Below are 18415 nucleotides of genomic sequence, written 5' to 3'. Positions count from 1 at the left end.
GCGGCAGCGCTTCCCCGGGCCTGGATGGACTTGTTGGGCGATTCATTTGGTCTTAGAGGCGCTGTAGTTAGTAACGAGAGATTCTGCAATAAAACAAACTGGCCGTTCCCTGCCTGGTTCCCTGGCTTCCTGCCGGAGGGTGGGCAGGCCAGGGACAGGCCCTGAGGCCAGGGAGAGGTGGGGTTCCTCTGTCCTGTCCTTGTCTCCTGAGGTTGAGTCAGGGGTCCCTCTTCCGGTGAGGTGCCCGGTTGTCAGCCCATCTCCAAGTTCAAATTACCTTCCCCTTTCACCCCGGGTTCTGTGCAGGTCCGAGCTCTTTCCTAAACCATGTCATTTGTTACCTTTGGTTACAGGTTACTACGTGTCTCTGTCCCTAACCTTCAGCTCCGAAATTTAAGATCCCCTTTGATTTTCATATACATGGAAATGTTCAGGAGTCACTTTTTACAGATAAGCCTTTTGAAGTTCCGTAATCCTAAAATCTAAAGAGTTGTGAGGAGTGTCGGCGTGTTCGCACAGAACCCACTCCCAAAAGCACCGTCCAGTTGCATGCTCATGTCCGACCTGGGAGGTCTGGGGGGCAGCCCACGTAGTTTCCAGAAATGCAGGGTTAGGGACACGCTGCTGAGTGGACAGGGCATCCGCCCGTCTGATTGGAAGCTGGGTGAACCTGTGTTTGTCTCAGTAACTTTTGTTTTTGTTCCCCTGATCAGCACTGCCCTCTGTGTTAGGGAGTGTGGACTCCGGGGCTGTGCTGGAGGCTTGGGTCATCTCCAAAGCCTTCCAGTGTTGTCTGGGTACCACTAAGAGGTGCTAAGGAATTGACCAGGAAAAAAAAAACAGATTTGATACAAATGACTTACGACATGGGGACACTTGCCAAGGTCCTGGCACCGGGCACCAGTCATCAATAGTGCAAAGAAATGGCATGCCCGGAAGTTTGATTTTTATTGTAAGCTAATGACAGTTTCTTTAAAGATGCCGACGGTTTGCATTGACGGTTTTGTGAATTGCATTTCTGTGCACAGCTGTGCCCCGGTGCTCACCACCGGGCTTATAATTCATGGTCTTCACTTCAGCAAAGGCTCTGCGTGCGCTTCCGTCTACCTCCCGAGCCTCTGCGTGGGGCCCAAATGGCTGCTTTTCCTTAATGTATCTCGTAATGATGAAGCCAGGCCTGAGTGGGTGGAGCCTTCGGGCACTGTATTCGCCCCCTGCCTCCAGGTGCCGCTCACAGGGTCCCTTGGTCGCCTTGCGGCCTCTGCCAGACTAGAAACTGACTCCCTGGAATTGGGCAGGTGGCAGGTGCCAGCCCGGCTCTGTCCTCTGCTGTGATGCCAGGGGTTCTGCCTCTGCACCAAGAGACTGGGCGACTGCGCCACACAGACCGTGGGCGTGGTGAAGGTGTTGGCTTCCCCGGAGAACAGAGGAAGTGGGATCCACAGCCAGGTGCGAGCAAACCACCTTTCGGCGTTCCGCCCCGTCGGGGAGCGGTGCTGGCAGTCCCCCGGTCCCTGGGGCCAGGACGAGGGCGCTCACCTGGGAGCCCATGAGGGGAGTCCCGGGTGGTCCACACTGTGGACCGCCCAGGACCCCAGGCAGATGGAGCGGGGAGAGCGGTCTAGACTGCAGACGACAACCGCTCCAGCCTGCTCACTTCTTACACACTCACTGGCAACGGTCTCAAAAAAGTGTAATCTGTTAGAGAAGTGTCTCACGTGGTAAGTGACAGGACGAACAGTGTATAGGCAATTTTGTCCATCTCCCCACAGAGTGGATTTACCTAATTTCTCAACTCTCAGTGAGTGGGTGTCCCACGGTGAAGGACAGTCACCCGGAAATCCCTGACAGAAGCATCTAGTTTCCCTTCACCCCCAGTCCCACTGAGCCCCCTGAAGCTGGCCACTTGGATATTCGGGGATGTGTCCTAGATACTAGACAAACATGTACGGTCCTGGCTGGGTAACTTGTTCAGAGCGTTGTCCCGGTGCACCAAGGTTGCAGGTTCAAATCCCCAGTCGGCACGTACACGAATCGCCTAGTGAGTGCATCAATAAACAAAATGCACCTGCGTGTACCAACATGTCTGTACGTATATACTTTTAGAGATGAAGAGGCACCCCAGGTCTGATTCTGCGACCCCCCCCCATGTGGAGAGATCCTCGCCTGTCATTGCACACACAGGCCCGCGCACCCCTCTTCAGGACCCAGGTGTCTGCAGGTGTCTGCGAAACAAGTCAGGTGCCCCTTAGGGAGTGTCCAGCACAATCCAGTTTACCTTATGTGTGGGTTTTATAGCTGCTGCTGTTTGATGGCACTTTCCTTCCGAACTGAGCTCATCTCAAAAATTCTTCCAACCCTGGCTGGTGTAGCTCAGTGGAATGAGCACGGGCCTGTGAAGCAGAGGGTCGCTGGTTCGATTCCCAGTCAGGGCACATGCCTGGGGTGTGGGCCAGGTCCCCATTAGGGGACACATGAGAGGCAACCACACATTGATGTTTCTCTCCCACTTTTTCTCCTTCCTGTCCCCCCTCTCTAAAAATAAATAAGTAAAATATTTTTAAAAATTCTTCCAGTTCTATTGCGTTTGAGGTGAATTTTCGCAAGTCGCTTTGAAGGTTCTCATTGTCTGATACACTTGGTAGGAGGGGGAGGCCATCTGTGCAACACGGCTGTCTGAAACCGCGCTGCTCCTGCCCCTGCCCTGGACAAAACAGATGGACACTGTCCATTGCGCTGGCCGCTCCTCACCACCTGTCTCCTCAGACCCTTCAGTGACAGCAGCAACTAGCACGCAAACTATCCCCAGAAATAAGTTACCTGTCTCAAAGTAGGAGGGGCTCCTGGGGAGAAGAAGGACCCAGGGTCCAGCGCTGGGCGTCGGAGCGCAGGCTGCCTCGGGTTGGCTGGGAAAGTCCACCTGAGATTTTGTCGGTGGGAGAGGGCGAGAGGCAGCCTGGCGGCTTCAGACGGCCATCCCGTCTCCCTCGTCCTGGTCAGTCATTTTTTCTCCCTTGCCACCGCACTGTCATTTTTTTCCGGGAAATTCTTTGAAATGACTTTCGCAGGCTCTTGATGTGCTTACAGAATTTTGTCTGTGATTTCTTTTCTTTTTTAAAAGATTTTATTTACTTTTAGAGGGGAAGGGAGGGAGAGAAACATCCATGTGAGGTTGCTTCTTGTGTGCCCCCCACGAGGGACCTGGCCCACAACCCAGGCATCTGCCCTGACTGGGAATCGAACCAGCAACCCTTTGGTTCACATGCTGGTGTGCTCAGTCCACTGAACCACAGCAGCCAGGGCTCCCCTGTGATTTCTATTCATTACTGTCCAGTACAGTATATCATGAGGTGTCCCGTATTCACCAGGAATGTGACAACTTTGATTTAAATTGGGATGATTTTTTCACCTTTTAAGTAAAATGCTTTATACTTGCCTGTCCCGTCCCCCCCCCCCAGGCCTCCGGCTCCCCAGAAAAAAAACAAAACAAAAAACATTTAAAACTTTGGATTAATTTGTCAAACAGTCCATTTGGGAAATAGCACTAATCTGTGTATCTGTATGTTTCTAAAGCAAGAATGTTTGTACGTATGTAACTAACTCCTGTTTGAAAACCTGGGATTGAGACGTGGAAGAGAAGCAAATGCGTTAGAGATTCAAACCTCCAGTCTTCAACGCCCACGTTAAAGGCAGACGGAAGGGGAGGGTTGTTCAAAGTAGCCAGTGGGCTGTTTACTTGCTGTGTCGATTTTCAAAGGCGCGACTGCCCACTTCGGGCTGCAGACCTTTTGTGCTTACACCAATCAGCAGGCGAATGCACCAATGTGGCTTTGCACACACACTCAAAGCAGTTGTGAAGTGCGTTCCATCAGACACCTTTCTAGTTTTTTTAATCCAGTTCAAGGAAACAGTTTCACGTGAGCAGGTAAGACCTGTCCCCAGGAAGAGGGTCACGAGGCAGCCAGGCCGGGCACGGAGGTTGGGGTGGACCAGAGGGGCCCTGGGCCCCGCCAGGACCGCGGCAAGCGGTGGATGGGGGTGGGGGAGCAGCAGTTTCGCCATCATTTAAAGCCAAATGGCTCTGAAAGTCTGTCTCCCTCTCCTGAGGCCGCCCCTTCCAACTTTTGGTGGCTGGGGTGGCGGTGGCATGTTTTGCTCTGTGTCTTTGAATGACACGCCTCTAATAACACTTCTTGATTTTTTAGTTCTTGAAATTGTGTTCACTTCCCACACCCTGGACTCTGACGTTTCTTCAACAGTAGAATTTTTTTATGTTTTTGTGACTTGGTGGATGTTGCCCTCGCTGATTGGGCTGTGGAAGGACCTGACTCCTTTTTCTGCACAAGTTTGTTTGTTTGTTTTTCCTGGAGTTTTTTTGTTCTCAGTTTCCCCCCCGCACTTGACTCACTCGGTCCCCTCCCCTTGGCCGGGTTCCTACAGCCCGTCACAGGCTCAGGTGCCGCAGGCCTGGTAATGAGTCACCTTTTCACAGGCTCCCTCCGGACAGTGGCCACTGCCCACATGTCCCCCGGTGTCCCCACCTCCACCTGCAGATCCCTCCCCTCATCCCTGCTCGTCCAGCTCTCTGTCCATGAGTGCTGTCCCCCAGGGGTTTCCCCGGGAAGGTGCAGTGTCTTTGTCCTTCATTTACGCCCGTGGACGGCTCTGCCGGGTGCAGGGTTCTCAGCTGGAGACCCTCTTTCCTTCAGCCTTTGACAGCACTGCCTCTTGACTCTCGGCCTCGTGAAAACAGCTAGTTTCAGCCCCCCTTTTGGGCGTCTTTCACTCTCAGGATCTTCTCTTTGATCCCCGAGTTCTGAAATCGCATTCTGGAAATCAGCGGGTCTGCTTCACCCGGTGCACGGGGCTCGTGAGGCGGGAACCCTGTCCGGAGGCTCCGCGTGCCCTTTGGTCCCGGGCAGTGAGCCCGGGTTTCCATTCCCCTCCCCCGTTTTCTCGCAGCGCCACAACTACCCACAGTTACTCCAAGAGGGGTCTCCTGGCCCAGCCCTCTGGGGACCCTCCCTCCTCTTCCCTACCTTCCATCTCTCCCTTTTTAACTTTACCTCCCAACGTCGGTTGTCTGAGGGTTTTGTTTTTAAAGATTTTATTTATTTTTAGAGAGAGGGAAAGGGAAGGAGAAAGAGTTAGAGAAACATCAGTGTGTGGTTGCCTCCCGCATGGCCCCCACTGGGGAACTGGCCCGAAACCAAGACATGTGCCCCGACTGGGAATCGAACCGGCCAACCCTTTGGTTCTCGGCCCGTGCTCAATCCACTGAGCCACGTCAGCCAGGGCTCTGAGGGTTTTGTTCTTGTCCTCAGGGGTTCCTTTTCGTTTTATTTTTGTTTTTAGAAAGCATTCTACTTGGCTTCCTGGTTGCAATATACTTTTTATTCCCTGAAGATATGAAAGGCAGGTTCCTGTCTGCCTGCACAGTCTCCAGACTTTGCTCGTCTTGGACTCCCTTTGGGGGCTGGAGGCTTTCCCGAGATTCCCCGGGCGGCCTGCTTGTCTGCACATGTGTGAGCTTGGGCTTGACGAGCCCACGGGACGCTCCAAACAGGAGTCAGCTGGGGACCCTGGGGGTGTGCAGACCGGCCAGACGGCTATGAGGAGAGGCTCCTCAGGACCCAGCTGGTGGGTCACTCAAGGCCGCTTCCAGCCCAGGGGAAAGGCCGCATCCAGAGACAGCCGAGAGGGGGCGAGGGGGGGGCCTGAGACGACGGGTATGTCCCTGCTTCCCATATAAACTGCCTTTTGAATTTCCCTCCGTGCCTGCAGCTGATGAGGCCCAACCTGGAGCCTGTCTCTCTGTTAGCTTCCCCAGACAAAGCCCTGCAGACTTCTGCCTGGATGGGGAGGGACAGTCACTCAGCTGGTGGGGGTCGGGGGTGAGGGAGAGACTGGCACTCTGAGCTGCGCCTTAGATTGGCATCGACCTCCTTGACTTTCGCTCCCCCTGCTTCCTGAGCCGCCCGGCACATCCCCTCGCTGAGTCTCGGGTTTACCCAGCCCACCTGGGGCTGACCCTTGGTTTGCCCAATTGCTGGTGTAGGGTTCAGCGTCCTGTGTCAGCCAAGCTAGTGCCCCCGGAACACCTGCTTTCTCCGGTCCAGGTTCGCACTTCTGTCCCTTTCTCGCTCCCTCTCTCTGTTCTCATGGGTCTTAAAAACTTCCTTTCACAGCCGTTTCAGGGGCCCCAAGGAGGCAGCAAGACTAGTGGACGGGCTTCACCCCGCATCTCTGCTGGTAAGTCCTCCAGCGTCCAGCTGGGTCGTTGGGGGCGGGGGGTAGAAAGTGAGGGCCTCACTTCTGCCCCCAGTGTTCCCTGGCCGCGGGCACCGGCCCTCGTGGGGGTGGGTGTTTTCTGGGGTCTGTCACCACCGTGTGTGACTAAGATGTCAGACGCACGGCATGGACGTTTGGAGAGAGGCGTCCGCTGTGTAACTGCAGCCCTTCGGTGTGGACTGCGTTTCCCCTGTGGACCAAACACTCTCATGTGCACGTTCTGTTCGCAGACACCAGGAGCGAAAGCTCCGTGGCTTGCCGGTTGTCATGTCAGTCTGGTGTGAGACCCCGTCCAGCACCCTGGGAGCGCCGTCCTGCCCCCGCTGAGCCCCCCGGTCGGCAAGCACGTGCACTCACAGACCGGCCCAGGACCGCGGTCTCGGGGCGCGGGGCTCCCACCCCAACGGGAAAGCAGTGTCTGAGGGCCTGCGGCCCTGTGGCCGGCACCCCTGGGAGCCACACCAGACCCACTGAACCGGAGGCCCAGGGAGGGGCCTGCTGTGGGTGTTTTCTGACGTCCTGGGCTCCAGCTGGAGACCCCAAGGGCCCAGTGGGCTCCGAGGTGACTACGGCCCGGCTGTCACGGCAGTTAAGCATCCACACCGGGGCTGGCAGGCATTTCACTGTCCTGCTGATTTCCGGCCTGCTCCGAGGGGAGGCGGTCACACATGTGGGTGGAGATGACACTCGGGGCGCTGTGGGACGTCACAGCATGGCTGCCCACACCCTGCACGAGGCCGAGGGTGCCTGGTGCTCTGCTCAAAGAGGCCGAAGGAACAGGGCTGAGCCCCAGCCCCAGGAGGGCTGCCCTGCCCGGGCCCCCCTCGCTCTCCAGGGTCGACCTTGGCCATGGGACGCGGGCCGCAGGGCTGAGGTGCTCATGGTTCTGGAGGCAAACAGGTGGGTCCTGTTGAGGGTTGGTGGGCCCCGGGGCAGGGCCTGGTTCTGATGAGGACCAGGTGTGCCCTCCATTTGTGCATTTCTGGCACGGGGAGGTCCTAGCTGCTCACACATTCCTGGGTGAGCCTGCTGGACTCAGCAGTGACCTTGCCCAGAAAGTGACACAGCTCCCGCCCAGAGGGCCAACAGCCACCATCCCAGGGACTGTGGGAACCTCTCCTGTTGCCTGGAGTGGAAACCGGACTTCCACCTCCCGGATTCCACTATCTGGTTCCTCAGCATAGTTCCTCGAAGCAGGTGGCCCGTGGGCTGGGCTCCTCCACGGTCACAGCCATGGCCCTCCCAGGGCCTTTTCCCTGTGAAGTTGTACCCAGATGCCACCACAGGTTCCGAGCAGCCCAGGGTTTTCCAGTCTGTCTGTGCTAGGACCCCCTGGGGCCCATCCACCTGTAGATTCCTGGGGGTCTTTCCCATGGCGCTCTGGCCAGGGCCCCACCCACAGAGTGGGACCCAGCCTCCAGAATGGGGGTGTGGGCCCTTTGAACCAGTGGGAGGGCAGGGACGCCGGAAGATCTGTGACTTAACTGCCCTGCTGGGCCTGATGATCCCTCATTCCTGTGCTCTGTCCCTCCCAGCCGTGACTCAGAGGAGTACTTTCTTGCTCACCCAGCCTGGGTACCTCAGAAACAGGGCAGGTTTTTTTTTTTTTTTTTTTTACTGCTTGCTCTGGGCTGTCTGCTGGGTTGTGGGAAGGCACGTGGGGGCACAGCGAGGTGGTGACAGCTACTTTCCTAGGCTGGCTTTGTCCTCCCGGCCCCAGCACAAACGACAGGTAGGGGTGGACCAGCAGGGGACAGGGCCCTTAGCTCCCACTTCTGGAGCCCCTTGGAGTTAAGGCCTGAGCGAGACAGCAGCTTTCCACCCAAGCCTCCCTCGCCCTGGCAGGAAGGCATTAGCCCGCAGACCAGGGATCCTTCTAGAAATGGGTGTTACTGGATTAGGGGTCGGATCTGGAGGAGCAACAGCTGAAAGAGTTTGCTAGAAAGTGTTCCCCTCTGGGCTGGAGGAGCACGGGGCAAGTCCAAACACGTGTGTGACCAAGAAAACAGGTTGCAAAGGGTTTTATTTCCTGCTCCGGGTCCAAAGCGCCTGACGTTCCTTCCGCAGGGACCCGTGCAGGCGGGAGGACACGTGCTGCGTTCACGCGTTTCCACACTTCTGATGCTATCGAGCAGGGGGGCGGGGCGGTGACGAGATGGGGACGGGTCGTCCGGGACGCCCCTCCGCCCCGCCTACCTCCTCGCCGCCTGCAGCCGGGCTGGGCCCGGAGGACCCGGACCGCCAGTGGGGGGCGCCTGCGGCCGTCCGTGCTGCACAGCCGGTTCCCGCCCGGGGCGGTGCGCGGACACTTGGGCGGTGGCGGAGACACCGGTGCGCACAGACACTGGGGCCGCAGCAGCGGTGGAGACACACAGCAGGGCAGGTGAGCGCGATGGCCGGACCCCGTGGCGGAAGCGCGGCGCCTCGGCCCACGGAGCGCGCCCCACAGGTTGGGGAGGGGTTGACTGGGATGCGCCCAACGGGTCCTGGGCCTGCCTCGCGGTGGAGCCCCGCCGGGTGGAGGGCTGAGCTGGCCCCTCCCTCGGCTTCCTTCCCAGGCCCGAGGTGGGCACAGCGGCGGACACCAGCGGATACCGGCCCACGGGGATACCGGCCCACGGGGACCCCGGTCCCGCCCCCTCCCCTTCTCAGTCGCTGGCTGAAGCCTAGGACGGTCTCTCAGATGCCCCCTCCCTGGCCCTCTGTTCTTCCTACCTCCCCCTCCAAGACCCACGCGGGGAAATGTGCCCAGAAGGTCCCCAATGCTATTGTCCCGACCACAAGACAGGACAGAGCTCTGTGACCCTCCCTGGCCTGGCTCCTCACACCCTTCGTTGGAAAGCCCTGTGGCTTGCGGTGATGGAGAGGGTCAGGTTGGTCCATTTCCCTGCCAGGGGCAAGGAGGACCCACCCCTGGAGGGTCCACACAGGGCTGACCCTGGGACCATGGGGTTTGACTGCTGGGCTCACTGATATGTGATTTTCTTCAGTAAATACCGGTCAGTCCACTGTGCCCCGGGTTTCACATCCACGTATTCTGCAGCCGAAGATGGGAAAGGGTATTTTCCATCCCTGTGGTTGGGAATTCCCTCCAGCCGAGGGCCTTGCGTTGTTCTGTGTGTTTTGTTCAGCGCCACTTGGTATGAGTGACTTGAGCATCCTGGGGTGTTGGTGTTGGGGCTGGGACTGAAGCCAACCCGTGGATAACAGTGTTGTAGTTAAGCTCTGGGGGAGTTGAGAGTTACATGTGGATCTTCCACTGTGTCGGGGTGGGTGCCCCATCACCCTCTTCCCTCGTTCAAGGGTCAACTGTAGTCTAAGATTATATGTATTTAGGTAAGGGAGGGAGAGAGGGAAATATCAATGTGTGGTTGCCTCTTGAGAGCCCCCTACTGGGAGGGACCCAGTCCAAAACGCAGACATGTGCCCTGCTTGGGAATCGAATCCATGACCCTTTGGTTCACAGGCCCACATTCAATCCACTGAGCCACACAAGCCAGGGCCGTAGTCTGTTTAAAATGCAAACAGCTCAAGGGAACAAAACTCCATGAGGGCAAGACAGTCAGCCCCAGCTGACAGTGAGCAAGACCCTTAGTAGTTAAAGGAGGGGCTGTGGTCAGGCAAATCCCTGAGTTGGATCCCCACTGGGGGAACCCCAAACCTGCCCTTTCTCATGAAGGAAGTAGTTGGAGGCGGGACCTGTGGCCTGGAGGTGCCCTCTCTCCTGGCTTCTACCCGGCTTCTACCCGGCTTCTACCCGGCATCACTGCTGCCAAAGGCTGGGAACCCCTCTGCTGAGTCCCAGAGCGAGAGCTGCCTCTGGGCCCCGAGATGGAAGCAGAGCCTTTCTGGTGGGGCCCATGGGGGTCCTGTGTGGCTGGGCTGTGCCTCACATGGCCAGGTCTGGGCCCGCTGTAGGTTCAGGGCCCTCGCTGGTTGCTGACACCTGTCAGAGTGTGATGTTCAGTGGCGTGAATGAATGAATGAACGAACGAACAAACAAATAAGGGAATGGATGACCAACAGGACGGCAGTGGGCTCAGGCAGGAAGCTGAGGCGAACGGGCAGGCAGGGGCTTCGGGCTTTGAGGCGGCACTCTGGCATCAGTCACTGCTCTCCTGTGCGGGCAGGTGCCCTCCTAGGAGGGCGAAGCTCGTCCGCTGCCTGCCTGGAGCTTGGGCTGCACTGGCCCCAGGTACAGTGAGGACCCCCACACGGGCGGCCAGCTGCATCTAGGGACCAGAGGGGGACCACCACATGTGGGGAGTCGGGTCTCCAGGGTGCCTTTTGGAGCTCCCCCTCAGCCCCTCCCCGACTCCCCCACCCTCCCTTCCCCCTCCCCTCCCCCACCCTCCCCCTCCCCTCCCCACCCTCCCCACCCTCCCCCTCCCCTCCCCACCCTCCCCCACTCCCCCCTCCCCACCNCCCACGCGCCCTTCCCCCTCCCCCCCCCGCCCCCTCCCCTCCCCCACCCCTCCCCCACCCCCAGGACTGAATGCTCAGGTTGCTCAGAGGGGTCCTCTCCTCAGCCCTCAGGCCTTTCAGAGTGGGTGCTCTCGGACCTTTTATGGAAGGGGGGGAGGGGAGGTGGGAGCCCTCCTGTCTCTGGGGCCAGGTGACCACAAAGCTATGGCACGTCCCTTGTATCACGTGATCCTGTGAGTTAGGGTCGGAGTAGTAAGCTGGGACCGGGGCCTGGCTACCCGGCCTTCCCGTGGTTCTGGAAGAGTCTGTCAGAGTATACAGCAGGAGCTGACCCCACCTCAGCGGGCAGAGTCTCAAGGGCGCCCCATGACCCCTCCCCCAAGGGCAAAACATACTGCCTGCCCACCTCCCTGCCTCCTGTTCCGACCCCACACCCGGGGGTGCCCTGGGGCTTTGCTGCTGACCCCCACCTCTGGGGCCTCCTTTCCCTGTAGCTGGGCACAGACAGACTGCTGATGGGCCACCGTGGCTCCTGTGGACTCCAGCAGGGGAGCGGGCCTGTGCCCGGGAGGGATGGGGGTTGGGCGAGGTCCTTGCCTTCCCGAGTCTGCTGGCCAATAGGAGAGACAGAGCAGCTGCATCTTGACCCCAGACTGGCTGCGGAGAGAGGCCCATGCAGGGTGGGCCAGTCGGAGGAGGGGCGCGAGGGGTCTCCATCAAGGGGTGTCTTCGGGAGCTTGTGGGTAGATTGTTTTCTTACATAGTCACTCACGCTTTCTGCATTTTCAAAACTGTCTGCAATGGGGCAGAAAAGCAAAACTGTATTCCTTTTTTGTCTGTTCTGGAAAAGTTTCAGGAGCAGTTCTGTGGGTTTGAAACTTGGCAACGGGTGTGCCAGTGGGGTTGGAGGCTGGGGTAGGCTTCCGAATTTAATGGGACGGCCCGTGGGAAGGCCTCAGGATTTTGAGGTGTCTCAGTGCCATGTAGCCCCAAAACCTAGCAGAGAGCCTGGACCACGGGCACGAGAGCTGCTCACTGGCCTGCCGCCCGGCCCTGTGCGTCTGGTGGCATCCGTGACTCATGGCCAGCTGTTGGTGAGCTGGCCAGCAGGTGGGTTGGAGCCAGGGTGATGGCGACCCCTCCCCAGAGGGGGTCAAGGCCAGGGGGTGACAGCGACAAGGTTGGTGGACCCTCCAGGCACTGAGCAACCCCTATTTGGGAACCAGAGAGAGAAGGGTTTCCCAGACTGAGGCACCTGGCCTGGGGCAGAACAGGGCACAGAGGGCTCCCGGCCCTGAGAGGAGAGGACAGCCCCTTCTTCCCGTGGGTCCTCTGGGACAAGCTGAGTTGGGGGATCAGCTGATAGGCTCCTCCTCTTTCTCCTGGAAGGTCCTGCTGTGTGACCCTCATTTCCTCCCCTCCAGCCCTCCCTGTGGTGCAGTCCCACTGTGTGTCTTAGGGCGCGCTCAGCCCCCGCGTGGGCGGCAGACCTCAGGGATCCCCGGGAGCACAGCTGGTCTGTGGGTCAGGGACATGGCCTGGGGGTCCCCCCAACTGGACGGTCGCTGTAAGAGGGGAAGAGAAAGCCAGGAGATGCTGCCCCTGCCCCACCCAGCCCTACATGTCCCTCTCTGCCCCCAGCTTGTACAGAGGGGGTTGGCGGGGGCCCTGCGGGGTGTGGTCCTGGGCACCGGGCCAGGTGCAGGGACTGGCAGCCCGCGCCTTCCGCTAATGGCCACCTGCCGAGTGAGTGGCTGTCAGCAGCCCGGCTGTTTGCACAAGGTGGCTGTTTTCAATGATTAACAAAGGCTGGTGTTGCGAGGTCCTCTGTCTGGGAGGAACCCCCCCCCTCCCCCCGCCTGGGCTTGAGTCCCGCTGCCCTTTCCTAGCTGTGTGGCTTTTGGTCAGGGGCTTCAGTTCCTCCTGCACAAAATGGAGGCGCTCAGACTTGTCTCCAAGGCCAAGGAGCAGGTCCAGATTGAAGGAGACCAAAGAGGCGTGACAGCCAGATGCAGTAGGTGAACTTGGGCTTCCCCTGGCTCTTCAGGAGGGGTGCTGGGTGGGGTGCCGGCCGCCCCAGGAGGCGCTCACGGAGGGGCCCCCGGCTGCAGTCTGCCTGTTGGTTTGGTTATGTAGGTGGGCGTCTCTCAGCCCCCACCTTCTGTGAAGGCCCCACCCTACCGCCTTCCTGGAGGGTGGTCGGACGGGTTGGCGGGTCTGGCCTGCAGCCTGGGCGTGGGGAGCTCTGTATGGGGCTGTGAGCACTTGTCTGCCACCTTTGGCCTCTGGTTCCCCAGCGGCCGGGGTGCAGGGTCTGTGGGCGCCCACGAGGAGAAGGGGCAAGGCTGGCTGGCGCTGGCTCACTGGGCCTTGTAAGCGGGCCTTCCAGTCCCCAGCTCACAGCTACGATGGTGGGAGCCGCCCGACCGGGCGAGCTCGGTGTACGACAGGGAGACGGAGGCTCAGAGAGGCAGAGCCACCCCCAGGGGTCCCACAGTCGGGCAGCATCGGGCTGCTGGGCCAGGGCTCGGAGCCACGTCCCCGGGGGTGACGGGGGGACGTCACCTCCTTTCTTCTCTTCAGTGGCTGTGATTTTGTGCTACAGAAATGACTCTCATTTCTCATTGAAATGAAATCAGAAACCCTAAGCGGCGAAGAGGGACATCCCAGAACCTGTAGTGTTGGAAGTAGCCCAAGATGATACCGCCGTGTGTCTTTCCAGGCAGCTTTTAAGAAAACACCCCCAAACCCTATGACACTAGAAAGTGCCGAGCGCCCAGTTCTCCTTGTGGTCCAGCTCCTTGCCGCCCAGCTCGCCCCCGGCTGTGAGTGGAATTGGGGGTCGATCAGGGGCGGGCTGCCCCCGCGTTTCCGTGAGGATCCTGGCTGAGTTTCTGTGCCCTGTTGCCAGTGTTCAGGCGGTTTTGTTGCTTCGGCGGTGAGAGCACCACGCTAGGGCGCCAGGAGCAAAGTCTGTGTACCCTTGGGGTTCTGTCGGAGGGGTCAGGGAAGGTGGGTCCTTTTCCCTGCTTTTTGGGGGGCTGCAGACTGGATGCAGATGTGCGCTCAGGCCACTGCCAGAGGCCCCAGGCACCGGGAGCTCTGCGCGCAGAGGATGCACTAAGGAGCCTCCCGGGACAGGAGCTGAGATGCCCGTGCCCAGGCTGGTACCAAAGCCATTAAGCTCCTGGGGGGGTGGGGGAGGGGAGGAAGGGTGGCCTGGACCCCACACTGGGACCCCACACTGGGACCCTGCCCTGGGGCCCTGCCCTGGGGCCCGGAGTTGTCTGCTGATCATGCCGGGCATCCAGGTTGGGGGGGTGGGGGCGGGGGTGGGGAGCTCGCCACTCCAGTGGGGCGCAGACTGGCCCTGGCGGTGCCGCCACCAGCTCTGAAACCTGGGTGAGCTGCCTCCCCTGCAGGGCCCCCCTTGCCGTCACCTGTAGGAAGAGGCTCACATGTGAGGCAGCAGGTGCCGGAGCGCTGATGATGGCCGCGGCGTTTCAACACTCCGTTCGGAGAAATTAAACACCCACGGAGGTCGGGGAGTGCCGCGGCTGCTCCCACGCACGCGCCCCTCCCTCAGTTGCCTGGTCTCCAGCTCTTGGCCAACCCGGCACGGCGGCGTGGGTCCCACCCACACCGCCTCCAGACCTCGCGCCGCTGTGTCTGCTGACGCCGAAGGTCGTGTTCCCCAAACAGGGCTCTTCATGGTCAGAGTGTCCTGCCATGAACCAGGGCGGCCCAGGTTCGATTCCTGGCCAAGGCACTGTCTGTCTGGGTCGAGGGGTCCATCCTCGGTCAGGGTGGGGGTGAGAGGCAACCAGTCCAGCTGTCTCTGTCACATCAGTGTTTCTCTCCCCCTACGTCCCTTCCTGTCTCTAAAAATCACTAAGCATGTCCTCAGGTGAGTATGAAAAATCCTAACTACCCATTTAGCGTTCAGATTTTTAATCGTTGTAGGCGCGTGCGCCGTATTTTGGTGTTTTAAAGTCAGGATCCAAATGAGGGCTGCGTGAGGAGGTTGCTTAGCCTACTTCCCAGGTGCCCTTGCAGCTGCAGGCTGCTCTGCATTCATGCTCTCTGCCCTGACCTGCTTGTGTTTGGAGGTCGGGTCCCCTGTCCTGTGTGACATCCCTGAGCCACCTGTACATTGCCGGTTGTCACGGGAGGCTGGCTGTCATTCACTTATTTTTTTTTTCACATAAGGACACCTTGGAGGTAGGGTTGCTAGCTTTCAGGACACTGGCATTGTGTGGGAGTGTGGGCAGCCCCTGGTGTGCAATGGCTTAAGGTAGTTTTTTTTTTAAAGATTTAATTTGTTTTTAGAGCAAGAGGAAAGGAGAAAGACAGGGAGAGAAACACTGATGTGTGCTTGTCTGTCTTGTGCCCCCCGCTGGGGGCCTGGCTCACAACCCAGGCATGTGCCCTGACTGGGAATCGAACCAGCGACCCTTTGGTTTGCAGGCCAGCACTCAGCCCACTGAGCCACACCAGCCAGGGCTTAAGGTGGTATTCTTAATGATCATAAAATCACTCCATTTCCACCTGGTTATGTGCTGCGGAGTTTGGTCTTGGGAGGAGAGCTCCCAGCCTCGGGCAGCTGGGCTTTTTTTAATTGCCTCGACCTGTTATCGGTTAATCGCATGGTAGTGTGTTCCATCTCTGTTTTCAGAGTGACTGAAAACAGCCAGCAAGCAGGAGACCAAGATGCAGTTGGGACTGTGCAAAGTCCGAGTGTCACCTCATGACACTCCCACGAGGTGGAGGAAATTCTTCCAGCCTTGCTTGCACGGGAGGCCGTTGAATGAGAGCGAGCTGCGCGCCCCCCATCCCCCNTACGTCCCTTCCTGTCTCTAAAAATCACTAAGCATGTCCTCAGGTGAGTATGAAAAATCCTAACTACCCATTTAGCGTTCAGATTTTTAATCGTTGTAGGCGCGTGCGCCGTATTTTGGTGTTTTAAAGTCAGGATCCAAATGAGGGCTGCGTGAGGAGGTTGCTTAGCCTACTTCCCAGGTGCCCTTGCAGCTGCAGGCTGCTCTGCATTCATGCTCTCTGCCCTGACCTGCTTGTGTTTGGAGGTCGGGTCCCCTGTCCTGTGTGACATCCCTGAGCCACCTGTACATTGCCGGTTGTCACGGGAGGCTGGCTGTCATTCTTTTTTTTTTTTTCACATAAGAACACCTTGGAGGTAGGGTTGCTAGCTTTCAGGACACTGGCAGTGTGTGGGCAGCCCTTGGTGTGCAATGGCTTAAGGTAGTTTTTTTTTTTAAAGATTTAATTTGTTTTTAGAGCAAGAGGAAAGGAGAAAGACAGGGAGAGAAACATTGATGTGTGCTTGTCTCTCTTGTGCCCCCCGCTGGGGGCCTGGCTCACAACCCAGGCATGTGCCCTGACTGGGAATCGAACCAGCGACCCTTTGGTTCGCAGGCCGGCACTCAGCCCACTGAGCCACACCAGCCAGGGCTTAAGGTGGTATTCTTAATGATCATAAAACCACTCCATTTCCACCTGGTTATGTGCTGCCTGGTTATGGTCTTGGGAGGAGAGCTCCCAGCCTCGGGCAGCTGGGCTTTTTTTAATTGCCTCGACCTGTTATCGGTTAATCGCATGGTAGTGTGTTCCATCAGAGTGACTGAAAACAGCCAGCAAGCAGGAGACCAAGATGCAGGTGGGACTGTGCAAAGTCCGCGTGTCACCTCATGACACTCCCACGAGGTGGAGGAAATTCTTCCAGCCTTGCTTGCACGGGAGGCCGTTGAATGAGAGCGAGCTGCGCGCCCCCATCCCCCATGCACTATGGCGCTCGGGTGTGCCGTCACCCCTTCCAGGACCCGTGGGGCGGCTGGCTCCCCCCACGTCTGGGCCTGGGGAAGGACGGCGTCCGCTGGGGTGGCCCCGCGGCCAAGTTTTTCAAAGGAAGCGAGGTCTTGGGGTTGGCAGAGTTGTTGCTTTCACATCTGGTCTTTTAGGATCCTCTGCTGTTATTCAACACGCTGCCTGACCCCGGCTGCCCCTGTCCTCAGCCTGAGCCCTGTTGTCCAGGCTTGGCTGAGGCAAAAAGGAGGGGGCGGCGGGACCCAGCCCCCCCGCTGCCGGGCGCCGTGCCAGCACGATGTGGCGTTGCTCATCTCTCTGCTCTGGTGTCGGGACTGGGACACGTGGCCACCATTCAGACTGATTGCTACACAGGGGCAGTGGCTACCAGAGGCGGGGGGAGGGGGCCCGGGTGTTAGCAAAGGCGCTGATTACTTAGCGCAGGTGTTAATGCGGATCGTTTTGGGGCTCACCCCGCCACCCCTTACACCCCCTGATGAGTCCGAAGGCCCTGGTGCCGTCCCGTAACTCGTAGCTGACCCCAGGGGCCCCTTCTACTCTGGAGACCCAGTGTCCTGCCTGTCAAGGGAAGGGACGAGCCAGAGTACCTCCCTGTGTTCCCAGGAAGGGAAGGGACCAGAAGCATGACCCTGAGCCCTGAAGGCCAAGGTGAGTCGATGCATTGGAATGCACCTCCCGCCCCTACTGGGAAATATCAGTCTGCAGCTGCCCCGGCGAGGTGGGCCTGTGGGGACATACGCTGCTGGCCACTCCGGTGGCTCTGTGTCTTGGGAGCTCCTCGGGACAGTCTGGGTGCAGGTCCATCTGGCAGAAATGCCATGGTGGCGTGTTGCGTGCCTGTGCCGGGGGCAGGTGACTCTCATTCCCTCCTGAGCAGATGACAGGTGACCCTCCTTCCCTCCTGACCAGGTGACACTGAGAATGAGTCAGTTCCGTCTGAGCCTGGCCTGGGGGACCGGCTTCCGTGGCGGGCAAGTTGGTGCTGGCTGGCAGGAGGCCTCGGTTCCTGTGCGGTGAGGGCGTGTGCCTTCGCCACGAGCCTTTGCCACGAGCCCTTGCCACGTGGTGGCTAGCCGCCCCACCCCCGCCATCTGGTTCAGGAGGGAGCGAGGGGGAGGCTTGGTGTCATTCATGGCCACAGAAGCCCCTCATGGTGTTTCCATGTTCTTGACCACCCAGGTAAGGCAGAAGGGTCCCCGAAGGGCCGTGAGCAGTGGCAGGCCCCTGGGTGGATGATGACCACAGTGGCCCAGTGACTGGGAGCAGGCCCCCCAACATAGCGAGGAGAAAGGTTCGGGGACGGCGTCTCCTTGGGCCACTCTGAGTCCCAGTCCCATTTCTCAGTGGACACTGGAAGGCCGGCTTCCTGTAGGAGCAGGTTGCTGTCGCCAGAGCAGAAGGAAGGTCACAGCATGTCTCTGCGGAGAGGCCCGGGTCACTGTGGCCGGGAGCAGATGCCGACCAAGGTGGAAGAGCATTTTTATCTTTCCAAGGTCAGAGTCACAGGCATGAGAACAGAAAGAGAGTTTGGGCCAGGTGTCAGGGGTGGGGGTCAGGAGCAGGTTTGGGGGGCCCAGGAAAGCCAGGGAGGGTCTTTGACCCCCTGGAACCAGGGCTTGGGGCTGAGAGGACGCCCTGCCTGGCCTCCCGGCCTCCCGGGGAGTCGGATGGCGTTGCCCTGACTTTCTCAGGTCAGAGCCACCCGGTGGGGTGCTCACTCCAGAGTGCTAAAGCTGCCTCAGCCTACCGGGCTGAGGGGCCGGGCCGGGAGTGAGTGGCCCGGTGGGACGCGCAGGGCTCTGCCTCAGTGTGGCGGGCCCCCAGACTGTCCCCAAGGGCAGGAGAGACATGCGGTGAC

At 59.1% G+C, this 18415-nt stretch overlaps 1 protein-coding gene across 2 annotated transcripts in view; it reads left to right on the top strand.

Moving 5' to 3' along the window:
* Positions 1–8604: 8604 nt before the first annotated feature.
* Positions 8605–18415, top strand: part of ADCY7 (adenylate cyclase 7) — a 47376-nt gene continuing 37565 nt past the window's right edge. Inside the window, exon 1 of one of the 2 annotated variants that reach the window (XM_037066352.1) lies at positions 8605–8674. The gene's annotated coding sequence lies outside the window, so the exon portion shown is untranslated. Of the gene's footprint in view, positions 8675–17103; positions 17206–18415 lie in introns of those variants that run through there. The other variant, XM_037066354.1, reaches the window with a different exon arrangement.

Source organism: Sturnira hondurensis, unplaced genomic scaffold (assembly GCF_014824575.4).
Source record: "Sturnira hondurensis isolate 20B ecotype Veracruz unplaced genomic scaffold, ASM1482457v3 Scaffold0016617, whole genome shotgun sequence".
In the NCBI taxonomy this organism is placed as follows: domain Eukaryota; kingdom Metazoa; phylum Chordata; class Mammalia; order Chiroptera; family Phyllostomidae; genus Sturnira; species Sturnira hondurensis.
Note: the sequence above shows the minus strand (reverse complement) of the source record. Positions and strands in the feature narration are given on the sequence as shown.